Source organism: Canis aureus, chromosome 4 (assembly GCF_053574225.1).
Source record: "Canis aureus isolate CA01 chromosome 4, VMU_Caureus_v.1.0, whole genome shotgun sequence".
Taxonomy (NCBI): domain Eukaryota; kingdom Metazoa; phylum Chordata; class Mammalia; order Carnivora; family Canidae; genus Canis; species Canis aureus.
The window spans coordinates 12,930,731-12,953,829 of NC_135614.1; the positions used below are offsets into that span (position 1 = coordinate 12,930,731).

At 39.5% G+C, this 23,099-nt stretch overlaps 1 long non-coding RNA gene across 1 annotated transcript in view; it reads right to left on the bottom strand.

Moving 5' to 3' along the window:
- LOC144312205 (uncharacterized) overlaps positions 1 to 23,099 on the bottom strand; it is a 279,387-nt gene that overhangs the window by 54,800 nt on the left and 201,488 nt on the right. Inside the window, exon 5 of the long non-coding RNA XR_013377653.1 lies at positions 2,595 to 2,762. This is a non-coding gene — a long non-coding RNA (uncharacterized LOC144312205). The remainder of the gene's footprint in view (positions 1 to 2,594; positions 2,763 to 23,099) is intronic.

Consider the following 23,099-nt stretch of genomic DNA (forward strand, 5'->3'; position numbering starts at 1 on the left):
CATATCACCAGTAGATGGCAGACTTGCATTATTGTCTGAAATACATAGGTACTGTGATATTGGTAGTCTCCATGGTGATGGAGCTTATCAAGGTAGGTAGAGTATAATAATCATTAAAAAAATCGTTCTTAATCTAGAAAGTTCCTAGGCAAAGGACTAGGACTCCTAGCCAAAGATTGTCTGTTTCCATTAAACCTGACGAGGGCTCCACACTTGCACAATTGCCATCCTTTCAAGCTATGCTTTGAAAAGCAATAGATCCATTGGAGTAAATCATGTATTTCTTCTCTTACTCTCATTTATGAATTTATTCAACAACTATTTGTTGAATCCACTGTGTTACAGGGCCTGGGATAAGTGCCAAGGATACAGAAATAAGCATAAAAAATACAGTTCCAGTACTTAGGAAGCTTATCCTCCAGAGGGACACACATGCCATTGAACAAGTAATTGTCATTGTGGTGAAAGTCTACAGAGAACTACATAGTAAAGACAAGTGCTATAGGGAAAAGGGTATCAAGAATAACTTCCTCAGTGAAGTACTGGATATCTGAGAGTAATTTAAGTTTGGTTTAACAAGAAATTTAGTCAAGGCAAGGAGTGGTCCAGGAAGAACAGCATATATGAAGATTCATAGACAAGAGAAGGTGAAGAACATTCCAGGAGCTAAAAGATGCCAGAATAACTGTGGCATAGAACCAGACAGAGCACATTACGAGATGAGGATGCTAGATTTCAGTGGGCCCTCTAGGCCATGAAAAGGAGTAAACCGGTCTCACAGAATTCTTGATTTCCCCATGATGTTGGCAAAGGCAGTTTGATCAGCTTAGTTAGCTTGGTGGTTTGGTCCAACAGTAAAAAAGAGAACAGGCTTATTTTGACTGTGAGATAGGGGAGGAGAGGAAGTTGGAGGTCTGAAAATCAAAACTGGTGTGGATCAGTTTACATCAAAAGAATATTCATTGCATTTCTGGGATCTACTAATCTATCCCTCGTAGCCAGCACCCAATAGGGCAGCAATTAGCTTGTCAAAGGGATGTAACAACCACTATCATGTCTGGTACCATTGGCCTTATTTTCCTTAACACTAATCATAGCTACCTGTGTGCCAGACAGGGGGAGTGCCACTTTCACTGCAAGTATTTGCAACACCGTGGCTGAAGAGGCCTGTGCCACCCTTCATTAAACTGTTAGCCCCTTACTCATCATGTCTCTGTATCAATTAAGCAATTGTTTTTCTCTGAAAATCTCAGCCCTTGAATAACACAGCCACTTAGCAAATGACACTGTGAATTAGTTCTTGGAGTGTTTTTACGCAGCAGAGGGAACAAGTAACATGTCATTATGGATTTTCTGGCTGTAAAACTAAGACATGTATTAGATTTTAAAGAATTACAGGCTGAAGACTGGCTATCACTTAATTTTAAAAGGAAAGTTACATTTGTGATCCACTGTGAGCCTTGGAGTTCCCATGAAAAACGTAGACAAAATTGAATCTGTGAACTCAAGTGACTAATTCATATACTGCTCCCTCCCCCAGTTCTGTCTTAAATGCCCATAATAGTGAGTTTTGTGTGCCTAGACATTTGCTTTAAAGCATGCAAAATACAAAGTCAACGATTCCTTTTCTCACTGCCTTCATGTGGAGCTAAGCACATTTACATAATGCAAATTTTGTGTGTGAGAAATCAGGGATGCTTTGGGGCTACTGGAAATTTCTCATTTAGCTCATAGTATAGTGATATTCTTAAACCACCCAGTGAAAAAATCAAGAGCTATTTATTTTCAGGACCTAGATACATTTGGCAGAATACAGAATGGCAGAATACAATGGACAGCCATTTATTTTTACCTATGTCCTTGCTTGATCTAACCATATGTTTAACTGTAGGGTACTATAAATATAATAAGGATTTATTTGAGGATATGAGCCCAGAGTCTTAGACAGTTTTATTAGCATTCATAAATATTTGTGTTCTAGATGCAGTCATATTATTGTAGTTTTGTATATACTCACACATAAAATTCACAAGGCTACTTATTTTATCAACTCAGCTATGCCCCCACTCCTAGGTAGAAAATATGCTAGAGATGGTAAAAATAGAGACCTGTCAGTAGCTCAGCCATATGGCTTCAAACCCATTTTAACTAGAATCATCTTGCTTAGGGTCAGCCTGACTCACTGGTGTGTCAAAATGCCCTCTTCTCCATATCACTCTTCTTTTCTTCCTGGCCTGAACCTTTAAAAGTAAGTATGGATGATATCATTCATTGAGAAACAGTTTTTTCTCTGGAAGAGACATGAAAATGACCTTCTTTCTCATGTTTTACACACAACCATGTGCCATCTCAAGTTATGTAGAATTCTTAGTGCATTAATTAAACTTCACTTTCCTTCTTCTTCCACCCACAAAATACAATTGTATCTACTGTAATTTATATAAAAAGTGAACTGTTAGCAATCCAATACATAAAATAGTAATAGTAGTAAAAAATAATCTCTGATATAGCCCATATTATTAATCCCAAGTCATGGTCTTCAAGAAGTCCAAGGTAAGATTCCAAAAAAGTGCCTAAGAGGCTTCACTTCTTACCTGAAAAATGATGAACTTATATCAGTTATTGTCACTAAAATGCTGAGGAGATGGGGAAGAAGCAGCACTGGGCAGCTTCTAACGAAGTAGAAATGAAGAGTGAGGCACTTCCCCAACAGAACTGTGGAGGACATGGTGTTTTCTCTGCATCTGCCCAGGCACCCCTGTCTGGATATAATGGGGGCACAGTTATTGACAAGATGACTTTGAAAGGTCAGATATTAGATGAACCAAAAGAGCCATTTTCTATCTGTTGTTCCACCAAAGCTGACAAAATGTTAGAACTAGGAGGGACTTACTTTAAGAAGTCTTTCTCAGTTTTCATGGAATTGAACCAAATCCAAAGAGACTAAAGGTCACACAGGAGTTGTGACACAGACCTGCTAGAGCTGTGTCTGAACCCACTTTCCCTAATTACCAGTGAGGTCCAGTTTCCTCCACTGTGTGTAGTAAAGCAAGCAGGAGAAACAAGGAGAATAAAAAATGACAGTGTAGGGGGAGCCCCGGTGGCTCAGCTGTTTGGCTCTCCGCCTTCATCCCGGGGCGTGGTCCTGGAGACCTGGGATCAAGTCCCATGTCGGTCTCCCTGTGTGGAGCCTGCTTCTCCTTCTGCCTGTGTCTCTGCCTCTCCTTCTGTGTCTCTCATGAATAAATAAATAAAATATTAAAAAAAAAAAAAAGAAATGACAGTGTAGGGGTACCTGGGTGGCTTAGTTGGTTAAGCATCTGCCTTTGACTCAGGTCATGATCCTGGGTCCTGGGATCAAGCCCAGTTTGAGGTTCCTTGCTCAGTGGGGAGCTTGCTTCTGCCTCTCCCTCTGCAGCTCCCCCTGCATTGTAGCTCTCTCATAAATAAATAAATAAATAAATAAATAAATAAATAAATAAAATCTTAAAAAAAAAAAAAGAAACAAGAGTTTAGTTGCATCCTCAGGAATTCCTTAGTTTGCTGACATGGATACTTTCAGAAAAATCAATTCCTCTGAGAAGAAACAGTAAAATACAATCCTCCGATTACTCTTGACTAAATTATGTATTGGACTTTGAGCCTTAGGTGGGACCCATTGGATATAATCCTTTCTCTAAAATAATCCACAGTCTAGGATCTGTTTTTTTGGCCATTTGTTTCATATACACACACAATCCTGGACCCTATGTGTCTGTTGAAACTCCCCATGCGTGCCTGATCTCCTGCTTCTTTTAGCCAAAATAAATGTTGCTTTCATATGAAACATACATCTTCTAAATTTTCTCCTTATTGGCCTGATGTGTTTTTCTCAGAAAGTCTCTAGATATGTAATGTTAAATGTCATAAATGTCATCATGTGGAGGGGGTCTAAAAGGCACTCCTAGTGCCACCCTTTTCTAGCTAGTCACCATGTCCTGTCTATTTGCCCAGCAGCACAATAGAAAGAGGAATTGGAAGATAAAACTTAAATCCTAGCTCTATGACCTTGGGCAGGGGTCAATGTCTTTTAGCTTCAATGTCCTCATCTATAAAACACAGATTAAAAATGTTCCTGTCCATGCCTTACAGAGTGGTAAGGTCCAAATGTAGAAAACCATGTGGAGGTGCTTAATAAAGTGAAAGCACTTTGTAAATTCAATGCATTGTTAGCCCCTCTGACACTGTGGTAGGAATGTGAAGCCAGATATGGAGAACTCCTAAGTATTTGTAAGATCCATGCTCTGGTCACTTCTTGCTCACTTGCTAATAGAACCACCTGTGCCTCTAAGTTTTCTAAGAATCATCATCTTTATGGAAATACTGTGAGATATGATTTTACACTGTCCATAACACATCATAGAGATAACTTCTTCCCACTGCTGCTACTAACCTATGAACAGATGTAGTTCAGGAGAGCAACAACTTTTCTCATTATCAGGCAACCATTTAAGTCTTTCTTACAGTATTTTTTCTGGTGCCTGGTGCCTCAAAACTTTCCTGTGGCCTCCTTGACTATCTTGCTAATTCCTTGGGCGTAAACTTCATCTGCCATCCCCACTTTTCACCTGCCATGTGCCTTGCCAAATAGAAAAATGTTTTTCTCTCATTGCCTTTTGAGCCAAGAGTACCAAAATTTGGTGCCTATATTTTCTGAACAAATTTTTTTCTGAAATAGATCTTTGTAGTAAATTTGTCCCAAACCTGGTATGTCCTTTTCTTTTCATATATTTACCTTATAAATTCAAATCTTCATTTTCTCACCCCTCTGACATCCTGACACACAGTGTCATAATTTGCACGGTGACTTAAAGCTGCCTTGCCTTTGCCCTCCACGGGATGCCATCTGAGCACAGACCACGCACGTGTGCTTTTTCCCCTGTGACATTTATGGCAAGAGCTCCATCAACCAATTGTGTTTGCCTCCTTGCAAACCCAGTTTATGCTTGACAATCTCAGAATACAAATAAGATCAAGTGTTGATCATTTGGCAGATCATTTGAACTGCCAACTCAATCTGTTCAGAAGCCTTGGGAAATAGGCATTTTCAAGCAGATAAAAAGATACGAAAAATATTAAAATTTTAGGTAATGGAAACATTATGCATGTCTAATACATATTAGGGGGGATGGTGAAGTTCAGGTAGTAGCCCAGAATGTTGCTAGAGGTATCCCATATCTTAGACTATGTTGACCTTGTTTCTTCTGAGACTACGATTTTTTAATTTTTTTGTCCTGAAAAAGGATACGTTGAATAGCTAAACAGAGTCCACAATAAGAATTATACAGAGGAATTAGACATTTCTACATACAACAAACTAGAGAGAATGTACAATGGTAGTCAATTTCAGTTTCTCATTTCTCTTATTGAGGAAATGATGGCTCAGGAGAATAGTTTTGGTCGCAGGACCATCAGCTGCTTCTACAGCCAGTGAGCTGGTGAGGTCAGACAAACTGTGGTGGCAGAGATTACACCAGCTTTTTGCATTTGGCCTGGAATCCCTTGGGGCATTCAATGCCCTCTCCTGTGGTGTCTTTGTGGGCTTTCCCCTAACAAATGCCTCCTTGTTCTTCCTCAAAGCTCACAGGGTGTCAGAAGCCAAGACTGAGCCCTCGTTTGCATTCCTGGTGCCCACTGGCATGACCTCAGGAATCCTGCAGCTGCAGTATGAATGGGGCCATTTGATGAGTTAGCTGAGGGCTAAGTGGAGTTGGATGGCACAGAATCCTCCCATTTAACAGCACTGTCAAATCTTCAACCAGACTAAAACTAATGCTCTTTGGAAAAATCACTTGCTTATTTGAAATTCCCACCTTGTGATTCTTTGCAAAGAGAGAGCATCAGACATCTGGATTCTGTTCCCACTGCACCAGCATGACGCTTGGTACACAGCGCTCAGGCAAATATTGGTTAAACTGAATGATGGAAGCCAAAGCGTCAAAATGAAGTCTTCTACATTGGTTGATACTGTAGGGGATGGAAAAAAAATCTTTCTCCTTTACCCATTTTAGCTTTTCTGGCCAGGACCCTCTAAGTTAGACTGACAAAACACATTTTAGGAAGAGAAAACAAACAGAAAGATCATGCTTACACAAGGCATACTCGGGATAAGCCATAGTACTTAGCCTTATGAAACATCTTAATAGAGGGATGTGACATCTTTAGAGAAGGGGAAAGACAGAGAAATAGGGCTTTGTGCTTCCAGGGGTGGCAAATTGTGAGAAGGCAAATATACGGGGAGACTAATGGTGAATTAGGGCTAGTTTCTGTAAGGTTTGTTGTATAGTTTCCTTTGGTGCTGTCTCTGGGCTGATTAGAGTCTAGAGTAGTCTCTGTTTTTTTTTTTGTTTTTTTTTTTTTTATTTATTTATGATAGGCACACAGTGAGAGAGAGAGGCAGAGACACAGGCAGAGGGAGAAACAGGCTCCATGCACCAGGAGCCCGACGTGGGATTCGATCCCGGGTCTCCAGGATCGCGCCCTGGGCCAAAGGCAGGCGCTAAACCGCTGCGCCACCCAGGGATCCCTAGAGTAGTTTCTGTTGATTAGTTTCTGTTCTTGGTAGAGAGGGAAGGAGGGGACACTTCTACACATTTATGTCCTGTTTTTAGGCAAATAGGGAGAGGTTCGAGAGCTTTTCTTGTATCTGTTGTTTCTCAATTGCTCAAAATAATCCTCATGCCAAAGTAGCATATATTGGGGTAACATATTCTGCTACGTATCAGTATTGGTTTTCTTTGTCCCTGCCCCTATCCTTTTGCCTCCATCTTCAGTTTAAAAAGTAATGTTTCCTGACAGGAATACATTCTGGTAAGAGCCACAATATATGTTTCTTTATAATCAAAGAAATCCCAGCCTTCACACAAGGCACATTGTTCTCACACAGCCAACAGACTGATCACTGTTATAATGCAAATCTGAGTGTGTCTGCCCTTGAAAGAAAACCCAAACACCCTGGACAGGTTCTGGAGTCTTCCACCACTGGCCTCTGTAGCCCTCTTATGTCAAAGTTTGTCTCTCCTCTACCACCATATTCTGAGCTCACCAAACTCCTTTCCATTCACTGAACCTACTTTTTCTCTCTGCCACTGAGCCATTGCACATTCTATTTTCTATAACATTCTTCCTGCCTTTCATTGTAGGGCTAACTCCTACTCAGGCTACATTTAGCTTAGGCCACTGTTTCTCAAAATTTGCTGTATATTAGAATCATCTTTATCACCCGCAGGAGCTTTTCATACTCTATGCCAATCAAACCAGCATCTCAGGATGGAAGCCAGCCACCAGCATTAAAAAAAAAAAAAAAATTACCCAGATGATTCCAATGTGCAGCCAAATTGGGGAGCTAGCAGTTTAGAGAGGTGTTTCTCACACTTGAATGTGCATAGGTGTCAACTAAAGATTTTTATGTAGATTCTGACTCAGTCCATCTGGGGTGAGACTTGAACTTCCACATTTCTAACAAGTTCCCAGGTGAGGCCCATGATGCTGGTCTGAATAGCTTTAGCTACTTTAGGACTGTGGTTCTCAAAGTGTGCTCTCCAGATCAGCAGCATCAGCAGCATCTGAACACCTTAGAAATGCAAATCAGAAGCTCTAGGGTAAGGGTCAGTAGTTTGCATTTTAACAAGCCTTCCAGATGATGCTGTGTATCATAGGATTTGCTCTAGGAAATACTCCTGAGACTCCAAGACCAAGTTGATTTCTCTCTGGCCTTTGCTTTTCCAAAACATTCTGTGTTTCCCTCTCTGTGGCATAAATTATACATACTGTTTAGTTGTTCATGGCCTATATCCCAAACTGGAGGAAAAGTGTGATTATTGGGCCATGGGATCCCCATTATCTAGCATTGTGGCTGGCACCTAATAAGCACTAGGTAAATATTTGTTCATTGTATTATACAAGGACAGAAATTTGAACTGTACCTTACTGGGTCATTCTTTCCAGATAATTTCCTTTGGCTGACATAAAGAATGGCAAAAAGGGAAAGAACCAAGTTATAAAATACCATCAAGGTCATCTTAGTGCCTGCATTCTGTCCATAGACTGTCCTTAGAGGGTAGGGCCAGGTTTCCATGATTGCTCTCTCAAGTGAAGGTACAAGTGGCAGTTTAATAAATACCTTTCTGTGTGGAGGCTGAGCCTGGCAAAAATAGAAATTGGGGAAGGGAGAGGAGTGGTTGTCTGGAAGACTTTCTGCAGAATTACCTAGCAGGGGTTTCCTCCTTGTCATCCTGCAGCATGATGAAAAGAGAGAGCGATTCTTTACACACTTCACTGTCAGGTTTTCTCTGTTACCTGATGGGTCCTTTCCCAGTTAGTCCTCTCAAAGGGAACATCTCCATTTCTGCCAGGGAACAAAGGTGAAGGCCACCCTGTCCATTGCTAGAGCCTATAAACACCATTTATTCTTTATTTATTTTATTTTTTAGCAGTAAGATGAAGGGAGAGAGACTCTTGCCATCCCTCAGACACAGCTATCAGCAGATTTCAGGGAGTTTCACTAGCAAAATCATTTTGTTTGGTATAATTCTTTAAAGATGTAAAATTGCTTTTAATCTATCAGGAGAGGCATAGAAGTCACCCAACACTATTCCTGGCATCACAGAATCTCAAGGTAAATGACCAGGCCCATCTCTAGACTGATGACCTTAGACTCTCTGAGAATAGTGCCTGGGCATTTGCATTTTAAAAGTGACTCAGGCCATTCTAATGTGCAGCTTAAGAACCACTGGCTTGGTGTTAAGACCAAGCAAGGGCTTACAAATCACCTAACCCAATGCCAAACAATGTTTAAGATGAATGAACTAGATCTCTACACAGAACAAAATATCACAGGATGTAGTGGGAGAAAAACCCAAGACACATAACAGAAGTGCAGGATACAAGTTATAAAATGCACTCCCAATATTGTATATTCTCTCTATTGTTTATGTTTGGGTAAAAATCTTCAAGGGGATTAGAAGGACTTGCTTTAGTTTCTTTCAGGTAGTTGCCACTGGGGGAGGAGATAAGGCTAGGGAGCCAGAAGGAAGGGACTAAGAGGGGTGTCCATCTCATCTAGCTTTGCTTCATTTATATTTTAAAAACAGATCTTGAAACAAACATGACAAAATGTTAACAATGATCTCTTTTGGCTGGAAGGTTTGTACATAATTATATTCCTTTGTGCTTTTTATTTTTTCAAACCGTTCTTAAAACAAAAATGACAGTTAATTTTAAAAATAAAGATCTAGCACCCAGGATCTTCTAAATGAGGACTAGGTAGCCCGGAAGCGTTACTGACGTGTTAACTGTGTCAGCGCAGGGCCTGGGCTTCTAGACTCCCACCCAAGAGGTCTCTGCCGTTGATCCCTGCCGAGTCACAGATCACCCAGCTTGGAGAGCCCTCGAAGCATCCCCTTAACCTCCTCTGCTGGAGGTTCGCAGCCTCCTCCACGTAGGCGCTCTTCGCTCGGCGGCTGCGGGCTGCTTTCTCCGCCTGGGCCAGCGCAGGGCACTGGGCAGCGGCGGCGGCCCGGGAGCCGAGTCCCCGCGCACCGCCTGCAGCGCCCCCGGGAATCCGGGCGCTGCCCCACGAGGCTGCCGCACCAGCAGCCCCAGGGCCGGCCTCAGGTGGGCGTCCCCGCGCGGGAACCTTGCGAGGAAGGCAATCGGTCTGCTCGTATCCAAGCTGAAAAGCCTCCTCCCAAAGCAGCGACTGAGACGCGAGGCTGCAAGACTGAGCTTCGCTGCAGAGCGCGCAGCTTGATTATTGCTTGGGGCAGAGAAAGGCATTGAAATGAAATCCGGAGATTGAAGAGATCTGCTCTTTTGATTGAGGTTCTTCCAGGATTTTGCAGGCTCCAGATGGCCCTCGTCCAAAGCAAAAAATCTTCCTGTGATCCTGGAGAAAATTTTGGGGTGTCATCTGTGTAAATAATTTTCTCTTAATAAAAAGCAAGCGCACAGCAGCACTTGCTGGGTTCCCCCCTCCTCCCAGGCTCAGCTGTGGCTGACTCACCTGAGCTGTTTGAATGAGCTGGGTTTCTCCTCTTCCCTAGGGAGCCTTGGTGTAAAAACAAGCTAGCGCCTGCAAACAGTTGAGGACCCATGTTCACCAAGTATTAGTACAATCTAAAATTATGCCAGGCAATCAGAGGCTTTAATCGATGAATAACTGTCAAAGCACGGCAGGGGGTTTGATAACCTCTAAGGCTGCTTATTGTGAGTGGAAAAAGACAGGGAAGGATGAGCCTGTGTTTCTCTCCCCTCCATGCCTTTGAAGAATTTGACAGTACTGCCAAGTACTCCCTGGGGACAATGCTCTTGGGGGCAACAGGATTCTGGTTTGATGAAAGAGGAAGAGAGCCACATAACTAAGGAAGGAAAAGCAGAAATTGGGGGCAGGGCCATACATTTTGTGCAGGAACTCAAAGGACAGAAGTCCCATTGGAAGGGAAAGGGAAGAAGCACTTATATAGGATCCCTACTGGAGGAACTGAAGAATGAGATATAACAAGATCCCTATCCAAAGTCTCCAAACAGAAAATAGGGAGGTGGAGGCATCTGCTTCACTTCTGAACCAGTCTTTCCCAGGATTTTGCCATCTCCAGAAATTGAACTCAAGTGGTTTTCTAGGCTTCAGAGTGTTTTATTGCTGGATTGCAGGAGGAGGGTTTTTCCTTAATGCCTGGACAGAGGATGGCATTGACTCTCTAATGCAGGGACATAAGATAGAATTCCATTTGCTTGCCAGCTCTAGTTGAGTGGCAGTGGTTGGCTGAAGCATTCAGACAGGAAGTATTTTAAGGCCAGATCCAGGCTCTACAGAGGAAACTGCCTGACTGATTAGTAATGTCTGTTTGGATGCCGGATGCTATGGGTACTACATGTACCTCCTGTTTATCATCTCTGCTTTGGGATGCTTTTCCTTCTGTAGGGACACTGTCACCACTGACATCAATGTAATAACCTCAATATAATAATTTTTGCTTTATCATCTTCTGCTAAGAAGATTTCAGCCTAAAAGGAAAGGCAAAATAGGTCAGCAATGCTATTTTTTCCCCTAAGTCCTCTAGGTCCTATGGAATTGGCCAAGTTGATTCACGTTGCATAGAAATGCTCTTCTACGGCCTCGCCTCAGTGACTAAAATGCCTACACACCTTTGTTCTTAAGTTCATCCTCTGAAAATGAAACAGATCCCAGTACTTGGGTTCATATTCCCAAAATTAAGCAACCAGAAATTTGCCATATGGCTAAAATAAATATTCACTGAATAAGTCTACTTTTAAAGATCTGATATAGGTAGTTTTGAGCAGAAATCCAAATATGCATTGGGTCCTTGGGCTTCTCAAACACTAGTAAGAGTTATGGTGCAATAAATAAGAAAGAGTAGCTAGAACAAAACTCTGCCTCCAATGTCTTGCTGCCTGTGGGAGGAAGGAAATGCCCAGAGAGGATGACTCAGTCCTTGAGTACAGAGATGAGTGGAAGGACAGAAGGGGGACTGAGGAGAGAAACGAAGGAAAAGAATGTGAGAGGGACTCAAATCTTTTTTGCGGACAGTCCCACTTGACAAAAATGTGAAATACTTAAGTTTATCTCTAGAACGTATGATAGATAAGCCAAATAATGGACCTCCTAAAGACAACCAGCTCCTAATCCCCGCTCCCTGTACACGCTAAAAGGAACTTCACAGAGGTCATTAATTTAAGGTTCTTAAAATGATGAAATTATCTTGGATTATCTAAGTGGGTCCAATGTAATCCCAAGGGTCCTAATAAGAGGGCAATGGGAAAACCACAGTTAATGAAGGAGGTGTGATACTGGAAGAAGATGTTAGAGTAACCTGGGACCATGGGTCAAGGGATGTGGGTAGCCTCTAGAAGCTGGCAAAGGTAATGAGATATTCTCCCCCACAGCCTCCAGTAGGAACATAGTTCAGCAGACCCACTTTACACTTCTGACCTCCAAAGCTGTAAGAGAATAGTATGTGTTGTTATAAGGTACTAAACTTGATGCAATTTTTAAAAAAGATATAATGCAATCTATTTATTTTTATTGTTTTATTTTAATTCAAGTATAGTTAATATATAGTGGTTTATTAGTTTTAACTGTACAATGTAGTGATTCAACAATTCCTTACATCTACTCAGTGCTCATCAAAAGTGTACTCCTTAATCCCCATCACCTCTTTAACCCATCCTCCTACCCACATCCCTTCTGGCAACCATCAGACTCTATCGTTAACAGTCTGTTTGGGCTGCTTCTATAATTTGGCCATTGTAAATAATGCTTCTATAAACATAGGGGTGTTTGAATTAGTGTTTTAGTATTTTTGGGGGTAGTAAATACAAAATAATGTGATTATTGGATCATAGGGTAGTTCTACTTTTAACTTTTTGAGGAATCCATATTGTTTTTTCAGCATGGCTGCACCACCATGGATTCCCACCAACAGTGCATGAGGGCTTCTTTTTTCTACATCCTCATCCACACTTGTTTCTTGAGTTTTTGATTTTTTTTTTAATTTTTATTTATTTATGATAGTCACAGAGACAGAGAGAGAGAGAGAGAGAGAGAGAGAGAGGCAGACACAGGCAGAGGGAGAAGCAGGCTCCATGCACCGGGAGCCCGATGTGGGATTCGATCTGGGGTCTCCAGGATCGCGCCCTGGGCCAAAGGCAGGCGCCAAACCGCTGCGCCACCCAGGGATCCCGAGTTTTTGATTTTTGATATCCTGACAGTTGTGAGGTGATATCTCATTGTAGTTTTGATTGGCATTTCCCTGATGATGAGCGATGTTGAGAATCTTTTCATGTGTCTGTTGTCCTGGATGTCTTTGGAGAAATGTCTGTTCATGTCTTCTGCCCATTTTTAATCGAATTATTTGGAGATTTTTTTGGTATTGAGTTGTATGAGTTCTTTAAATATTTTGGATACCAACCCTTTATCAGATGTGTCATTTGCAAATATCTTTTCCCATTCCATATGTTGCCTTTTTGTTTTGTTGATTGTTTCCTTTACTGTACAGAACCTTTTTATTTTGATGTAGTCCCAATAGTTTAGTTTTGTTTTCTTTTCTCTTGCCTCAGGAGACATATCTGGAAAAAAGTATCTATAGCCAATGTCAGAGATATTACTGCCTGTACCCTCCTAGGATTTTTATGGTTCAGGTCTCATATTTTGGTCTTTAATCCATTTGAAAGTTTATTTTTGTGTATGGTGTAAGAAAAATGGTTGAGTTGTCTTCTCTTGTACGTAGCTGGTAAGTTTTCTCAACACCATTTGTTGAAGAGACTGTCTTTTTCCTACTGGATATTATTTCCTGCTTTTTTTTTTAAAGTTTTTATTTATTTATTCATGAGAGACACACACACAAGAGAGAGAGAGAGAGAGGCAGAGACACAGGCAGAGGGAGAAGCAGGCTCCATGCAGGGAACCCGATGTGGGATTCGATCCCCGGTCTCCAGGATCACGGCCTGGGCCGAAGGCAGGCACTAAACTGCTGAGCCACCCAGGGATTCCCCTTTCCTGCTTTATTTAAGATTCATTGACCATATAGTTGTGGGTTCATTTCTGGATTTTCCATTCTGTTCCATTGATCAATGTGTCTATTTTTATGCCAACCATATTGTTTTGATTATTATGGCTTTGTAATATAACTTAAAGTCTGGAATTGTGATACCTCCAGCTTTGACTTTCTTTTTCAAAATTGCTTTGGATGTCAAGGGTTTTTCTGGTTCCATATAAATTTTGGGCTTTTTTGTTGGTTCTAGTTCTGAGAAAAATGCCGTTGATATTTTGATGGGGATTGCATTAAATTTGTAGATTGCTTTGGGTAGTATAGATATTTTAACAATATTTGTTCTTCCAACGCACGAGCATGGAATGTCTTTCTATTTCTTTGTGTTGTCTTCATTTTCCTTCATCACTTATAGTTTTCAGAGTACAGATCCTTTACCTCTTTGGATAGGTTTATTCCTAGGTATCTTGTTTTTGGTGCAATTATAAATGGGATTATTCTCTTAATTTTTCTTTCCATTTGTCATTATTAGTGTATAGAAATGCAACATATTTCTGCACATTGATTTTGTACCCTATGACTTTACTGAATTCATTTATCAGTTCTAGTACTTTCTTGGTGGAGTCTTTCAGGTTTTCCATATGGTATCATGTCATCTGCAAATAGTGAAAGTTTTACTTCTTCCTTACTGATTTGGATGTCTTTTATTTCTTTTTGTTGTCTAATTGCTGTGGTTAGGACTTCCAGTACTATGTTGAATAAAAGTGGTGCATGGACATCCTTGTCTTGTTCCTGATCTTAGGGAGAACGCTCTTGGTTTTCCCCTGTGGAATATGATGTTCACTGTGAGTTTTTGATATATGGCCTTTATTACATTAAGTTATGTTCCCCCTACAACTACTTGTTGAAGGCTTTTATCATGAATAGGTGTTGTACTTCATCAAATACTTTTTCTGCATCTATTTTATCAGAAAAGAAATATTGGCCTATAATTCTTTCTTTCTTCTTTTTTTTTTTTTTTTTTTTTTTGGTGGTGTCTTTATTTGATTTTGGTATCAGGGTAACTAACCTCACAGAATGAATTTGGAAATTTTTCTTCTATTTTGAAATTTTTTGAATGAAATAAGTATGAATGAAATAAGTATTAACTCCTCTTTAAATATTTGGTAGAATTTGCCTGTGAAGGCATCTGGTCCTGGAGTTTTGTTTGTTGGGAATTTTTTGATTACTGACTCAATCTCCTTGCTGGTAATCATCCATTCAAATTTTCCATTTCTTCCTGCTTCAGTTTTGTCAGATTATGTTTCTAGGAATTTGTCCATTTCTTTTAGTATGTCTAATTTGTTGGCATATAGTTTTTCATAATATTCTCTTACAGTTGTTTGTATTTTTGTGGTGTCAGTTATTATTTCTCCCCTTTCATTTATAATTTTGAGTCCTTTCTCTTTCTTTCTTTCTTTCTTTCTTTCTTTCTTTCTTTCTTTCTTCCTTCCTTCCTTCCTTCCTTCCTTCCTTCCTTCCTTCCTTCCTTCCTTCCTTCTTTCTTTCTTTCTTTCTTTCTTTCTTTCTTTCTTTCTTTCTTTCTTTCTTTCTTTCTTCTTTCTTTCTTTCTTTCTTTTCCTCTCTCTGGTGAATCTGTTTAGCAGATTATCAATTTTGCTGATCTTTCCAAAGAACCAGCTTCTGGTTTCACTGATCATTCTATTGTTTGTTTTTAGTTCCTATTTCATTTATTTCTGCTCTAATATTTATTATTTCCTTCCTGCTGCTGGTTTGGCAAATTTTTTTGTTCTTCTTTTTCTAGCTCCTTTAGGGGTAAAGCTAAGTTCTTTATTTGAATTTTTCATGCTTCTAAAGGATGGTAGGCCTATATTGCTATACATTTAAAACTGCATCCCAAAAGTTTTGGACCATTGTGTTTTTATTTTCATTTGTTTCTATCTATTTTTTGATTTCTTGCTTGACCTGGTCATTACTTAGTAGTATATTACTTAAACTCCATATATTTGCAGTCTTTCCATATTTTTTTCTTGTGATTGACTTCTAATATCATAGTGTTATGTCGGAAAAGATGCATGGTATGACTTCAGTGTCTTTGAATTTGTTGAGGCTTGTTTTGTGGTCTAATATGTGATGTATTGTAGAGAATGTTCCATGTGCACTTGAAAAGAATGTGTATTCTGCTGTGTTAGGATGGAATGCTCTGATTATATCTGTTAAATCTACCTACTCCAATGTGTTATTCAAAGCTACTGTTTCCTTATTTATTTTGTTTGGATCATCTGCCCATCAATGTAAGAAGGGTGCTAAAATCTACTATTATTGTATTAATATGGATTAGTTCCTTTATTAATAACTGTTTTATGTATTTGGGTGCTCCCATGCTGGGTGCATAAATATTTAAAAATGTTATATCTTCTTGTTGGATTGTCCCTTTTATGATTATATAGTGTCCTTCTTTGCCACTTTTTATAGACTTTCTTTTAAGTTTAATTTGTCTGATGTAAGTATTGCTACTCTGGCTTTCTTTTGACATTGATTTGCATGATAAATCTTTCTGTATCACCTCTTTCAATCTGCGAAGTCTTTAGGTCTAAAATGAATCCCTTGTAGGCAGCATATGGATGGGTCTTTTTTTTTTATCCATTCTGTCGCCCTGTGTCTTTTGATTGGAGCATTTAGTCCAGTTACATACAAAGTAATTATTGATAAATATATATTTATTGCCAATTTTTTAACTGGTTTTGTGGTTTTTCTCTGATTCTTTCTTCTCTCTCTTTTCCTTTTGCTCCCTTTGCTGTTTTTCTTTAATGTTATACTTGGATTCCTTACTATTTATTTTTTGCATATCTATTACTGTTTTTTGTTTTGTGGTTACCATTCAGTTTATATATAACATCTGTATATAACAGTCTATATTAAACTGTCAGTCACTTAATTTTGAACTTATTTTTTACTATTCTCCCCTCTATTTTCAGATATTTGGTATTATATTTTGCATCCTTTTATTCTGTGCTTCTCTTGACTGATTTTTACACATATATTCTTTTTTTTTTTTTTTTGCTCTTGTGCTTCCTATTTTTCTTACTCTCACTTATGGCTTTTTTTCCACTCACAGAGTCCCCCTAAAGATTTCTTATAGGGCTGGTTTAGTGGTCACAAACTTCTTTAACTTCTGCTTCTCTGGGAAATTCTTTATCTCTCCTATTCTAAATGATAGCCTTGCTAAATAAAGTATTCTTGGCTGCAGATTCTTCCCTTTAAACACTTTGAATACATCATGATGAACTTTTTGCTGAAAAATCAGCTGCTCACCTTTTATGTGCTTTCATTTGTATGTAACTGTCTTCTTTTCTCTTGAAACCTTTAAAATTCTTTCTTTATCACTACGTTTTACCATTTTAATTACTATATGTCTTGGTGTGGATAGACCACTTTGGGTTGAATTTGTTGGGGGATCCTATGTCTCCTGAATCTGGATCTCTGTTCTCCTCCTCCATTTGGGAATTTTTCAGCTCTTACTTCTTTAAACACATTTTTTGCCCCTTATGCACTCCACTTTCCTTTCTCTTCTCCCTCTGGGATTCCTAGAATGTGAATGTTATTATTGATGGAGTCAATGAGTTCCCTAAGTTTATTCTCATTATGCAGTATTTGTCTCTTACTTATTCAACCTGATTGTTTTCCATTACTCTATCTTCCACGTCAATGTTACACTCCTCTGCTTACTGTAGCCTACAGCAATACAGCCTATTTATTCCATTTATTGTATTTTTAATTTCATTTATTGAGTTCTCCATCTCTGATATGCTATTTTTTTTTATCTCTTTGTCAAGGACATCACTTATGTCCTCCACTCTTGTCTTTTTCTGAAGTCCAGTGAGTATCTTTATGATCATTACTTTAAATTCTGTATTAAGCATATTGCTTAGATTTCCTGTTGATTTTGTCTGTTCTTCCATTTGGGACATATTTCTCTGTCTCCTCATTTTGTTTACCTCTCTATATGTAGTTGTGTATATTAGGAAAAGAGCCACATTTTTTGCTCTTGAAAATAGTGGCTTTATGCAGGAGAGGTCCTGTGGTGCCCTGCAGTACAGTGTCTCCTGTTAACCAGAACCTAGCACTTCAGAGAAATATCCTGTGTGTGTGCTGCTTGCATCTTGCTATGGTATCTGATTTGCTCTTCCTTTCAATCCATTTGCACTGACTTTCTGCCTGTTGTTGGCTGTGCTGTTACACTCTGTGATGTTAGTGAGCACTACATAGGCTGGCTCTGAGGGACTGTCACCCGCTCAGTGACAGTTTTTTTTTTTTAAGATTTTATTTATTTATTTATTTGAGAGAGACAGAGAGAGTAAGAGCATGAGTGGCGGGAGGGAGCGGACAGAGGGAGAGGGAGAAACAGGCTCTTCCCTGAGCAGGGAGCCCATTGCAGGGCTGGATCTCAGGTCCCTGAGACCAGGAGCTGGGTCAAAGTCAGACACTAAGCTGACTGAGCCACCCAGGCACCTCTACCTATGGATAAATTTGATGTCCATTAATTCAAAGAAGGAATAAAAAGAAAGAATTCTCACTACACCCACAAACCAGTATATTTTCCATCACTGGAAGGCTTTGCGGGCAAGGTGGAAATGTTAGCAAAGTTTTCTCTGAGTCACTAGTCCTAAGCTCGATCCCTTGAAGTGTGGTGGCAACCTGTGGTGGAATACTGTGTGTGGCAGTTGTGGATGGCCAGGGGCATGCAGTGTCTGTGCTTGCAGTGGCTGGGCATGACTTGTGGCAACTGTGTGTGCAATGGCTGGGCACAGTGGGATGGCTAGGGTGGGGGATGTCTGTGCATGTGGTGGCTGGGTGTGTGTGTGGTATTAGCAAAGTTTGCACTGAGCTATTAGTCCTAGGCCAGATCCCCTGATGTATGGTACACATAGAGGCAGTGGTGGGGTGAGGTGTACACAACATTAACAAAATTTGCCCTGAGCCTTGGGGTGAGGCCAACAGGCTTAGAGTAGGTGAGTCCTCAGGAGAACTTGTGGGCAGGTTAGGACTGCTAGCAAGTTAAGTAGCCAGTGTCTGTCTGTGCAGGGCTGCCTTTTACAGGTGGCTCTGTGTTTATGATGTGAGGTAAGGAAGTAAAGAGGCATCTGCCAGCTCCTTTGTTCCTGGAGAAGTATCCCCAATATGTTCTGAAATCAGTATAAACAGGTCTTCCTTCCATTGTGGAAACTGTTGCTTCTGTGTTACTTCTCCTCAGGCTCTTTAAGGGCAGAGACCTGGCTGTCATTGGCTCTCCCAGGTCACCCAGTGCTAAGTCAGCTGAATTTTTAAAGCTCCAGGCTCCTGGTCCTGGTGGTTATACAAACCCATGGAATTTAGCTCATCTGGTTTTTAAGAGCAGATGTTATGGGGATTCTTTTTCCTCATGTGGGCTCCCTGGTGTTTCCACTCTATGTCTGCAGCTCCCACCAACCTGTAGGCAGCTCCTGACCACTATTTCTGCCCTTCCTAACCTCTCCGATGCAGCTTCTTCTCTATATTTAGTTGTGGAGTTTGTTCTGCCAATCCTTGGATTGCTCTCTGGTTTATTTACTTGGACGTGAGAGATATCTAGTTGTAAATATAGGACAAGTTGATCTTAGGTCCTCCTACTCCACCATCTTCCCAGGCTCTCTCAGATATAATCTATTATGACATTTTTTAACAGCAGAAATAAGGAACTAAGGCAGAACCCCTGCCTAATTTATGAAGTGTTCTCTCCATGCCTACAACTGTTAGGTATCTGGTGGCATCATTCCAATAAATACCTGTTCTTAGGAAAGAAGTTCCAATCATGTGACATTTAGGGTGAATTTTAGTCACACATTTCAATCAACTTCAACAGTGTTTGACTAATGGCAAATATTGTCCATGTTAAAGGAATCCCGAGTACAAGGACCCATTCCTAATCCCTGTACATATAAGGCTGCCAATTTAACATCCAGGATAGGAAAAATGTTTGAGGTGGGAAATGCCTAAAATCCCAGCCTGCCTGTGAACTATGTTTCCCATGATAAAAGTACTATAAGATTTGCAATTTAAAGTAATTTTTTATTGCTCTGTGTCAGTTACTAGGCTATGAGACCTGTCTATATTAGTTCTCCATTTATCACATTGAGGGAAGGAATTTCTTCAGTTAGACATTTGGATAAAAGCATTGGTATTTTTTTTTTTAGCTTAATTAAGGTGAAATACATTGAAAACTCCCTTCAGAGAAACAGCTTTCCATGAGGTTCCATGAGGCTGGGACTGGGCCTGTCTTCCACCATCAGTAAGTTCTAGCAACTAGCTAAACATCTGACACAAGACAAACATTCAAGCAATAGATCCTAGCTGATTAAATTGATGAATTAAAGAAATCTTTGCTAGTGATCATTCACTACATGAAAAATAACACATGTAGAAAATACTAGAGACTTATTGCTGATTTTTTGCAAAAAACAAAGTGGTCTTTAAAATGAAAGAAAAAAATAGATTTCTTTGCATGTGATTCTTGGTATAATTACAGAAGATTTTAATTTTCTCATTTTTCCTTGTCTTGTTTTTAAATTTCACATATTGAATATGATTTACATTTATAATCAGAAAGAGTTATTTTTTAAAAAGTAGATTCTTAGGAATATGGTTAGTTGGCTGGAATTGGATGACTTTCCTTGGGGATGAACTAGCTCTCAGAGGGAGGCATTAAACTCATAAATATAGTTGATTATTGATCTCTGATTCTTACAGGAAAAGTGAGACATGGAAATAGCTGGAAGAAATGGTTTAGTATTATGCTAAAGAGCAATGGCTTGAATCTATCCTTTACTAGTTATTTGACTGTGAACCAGTTACCTAGTTTCTCTTTGATTTCTCTGATGTTCTCATCTGTAAGATGGGGTAAACATATTTTATAGGACTATTTAGAGGTCAAATGAGAAACAGATTGTAAAGCATTTAGTCCCATACTCAGCATATTCTAAGTACTCAAAACATATCAGCCCTTATTGCTTTTATTATGAACAAATTGAGCATCCTTGGTCTTGATGCTGACATTTTCTGCTGATATGCAAACTGATTTTTCGGTGCACACAAATGGAGGGCACTGGGAATTCCTGTGTTTTTTTTCTTAGCAATAATTAGAAATGACAGAGTGATTAGGTGGTTAGAGGACATAATTAACCTCTTTGACTCTCAGCACTCTTTTCTACAAGAGGAGGAGATGGAATTGGAAGACCTTTAAGATTCCTCCCTGCTCTAAGATGTTATGTTTATAAGATTTATTTTTGCATTTGAAACCTTCATTTGAAAGATAAGGACTTTTTATGAGATTTACTTTTTCATATGAACTACAATGTATTCCCTCCTATAATCTATTAACCCAGATAAATATCTGGGAACATAATAAGAAAGATCTTGGTATCTGGCCAATTGTCTTTACTGGAGGTAGATCCTAATTTTTTTGGTTGTTGTTGTTTGGGAAAATTAAATTTGTTTTAGAAATGGACTAGAGAGTGAGGAGGGCTAAGAATTAAAAAAAAATGCATTGTTAAAGTGAAAGCTAATCATTTCAAGGTAAGCAACAGGCAACTTTGTGATGGAGAAATTTAAGATTGTACCTCATTAAAATGAGTAGTAAGTTTTTGTTTTATAGATGACTGCCCCATGGCTGCCCAGGACTACCAATTATGGTGCCACCTGTGTAACCACTCACTCTGTCCCTTTTCCTTCTCATCAAAACTTACCTGCCCAGTGTTTCATTCCCCCTAGGGCCTTGCCTCTAGTTACTATGGCAACTCCCAGCTAATCCAAGCTTAATGTGCCCTTTCTGCCTTCTCAAGCAAGAAAGGTTTCTGGAGACAGTCTCTTCCTAGAAGTGAAATAACACTAATGGGGGAATCTCAACTAAGACTTAAGGCTGATAGTTTTAAACAAGTAGCCTGTGGTACTTCTTAAATTGCAACGTGGAAGCAGTTTTCCTCCCTACTTATATGGTATCTTGTAATTTTTGTACTTTCATTTTGCTAAACATCTGTGTCCTATCTGCTGATGTAACAGTGACATGCTGGCTGTGTTCTATCCTACAAAGAACTACTGAGAGTTATGACTGCACAGGTGATATTCAAATCCAATCAGCCAGTACCTTTTTCTGGACTCTCACTAAATAAGAAGAAATTACTCTGGAGTAAAGTAAAACAAAACAAAAAACAATCCTCCTCCCAAAAAACATACACTACATAAAACCTCTGTCAATTTCCCATCTTGCACCTGATTGAATTCTTTTACACACGAGGGAGATATTGTCAAACCACAATCCCTCAGAGAGTGCTGTCTTAGAGATGCTAAATTGCAAAAGGAAAATATCTCAGCTTTAAGGATTAAGAGAACTCTGAATGTGGAATGATTACAAGGGGAAGTGACCTTTGGCAAAATGAGGCAATATCTCATTAGTTATATCTGCCATCCTGGTTCTAAGATTTCTCGTCTTAGGTACTTAGAGCTCTAAAGTCTATTTCTACCCAACCCTATTTTTTTTGTTGACACTCAGCATAAAAAGTAAATGATTGAAAACAGTTTAATGTTACCCATTCCCACAAGTGTTTGCATTTTGACATGAAATAGAGAGGCAGTTCAAATACAGTAGAATTTAATTGTAAAAGCAGGAGGGGATGAGAGAAGAAATTAGAGATACAGATTACTCTATAGTCCAATAATCTAGAATGAATCCCATCTGCATGTCTGCTTTTGGGCAAGTTACTTAACCTTTCTAAACTTACCTATATTAGGGAATCATAATTGTTCCTGTCTCACAGGGGATGTTCAAAAGGTTAAATTATAGTATCCATACAGTGTCAAAGGATAGAGTTAATGTTTAATAAATGATGGTTCTTGTTATAAAAAAAGCTGTGAGGGAAGAAAATTAAGACCATGGAATTTGAAACATCCTTTATTCATTTATTCAACAAATAGTTATTGAGCACATGTCAAGTGTATCTAGGCACTATTCTTTTTTTTTTAAGATTTTATTTATTTATTTGATAGAGATTGAAAGTGAGAGAGATCACAGAGGGAAAGGGAGAAGCAGACTCGACACTGAGCAGGGAGCCCAATGTGGGGCTCCATCCCAGGACCCTGGGATCAATGAACTGAACCGAAGGCAGACATGTAACTGACTGAGCCACCTAGGTGTCCTCTCTAGGCACTATTCTAAATGAGAGGCTGGGAGAACAGCAGTGAACAAGATGGACAAATGCTCTGCCATTACTGAGCCTACATATTAGTTGGGGGGAGGCAAGTAATAAATAAATACATGTGTAATATTGTTTCAGGCAATGATAAATGCTATGAAGTAATGTAAGAACAGTAAAGAGATAAAGAGTGACATAGAGGGAAGCTCTTTAGATGGGATGGTCAGGGAAGATTATCTCTGAGGAGGGGGCCTATACACAAAAATTTAAATGAACTATGGGAGTGAGTCAGGTGAGGCTGTGTTGGAAAGAATCACCAAATCGGTCACATTTTGTTGCCTTGTATATT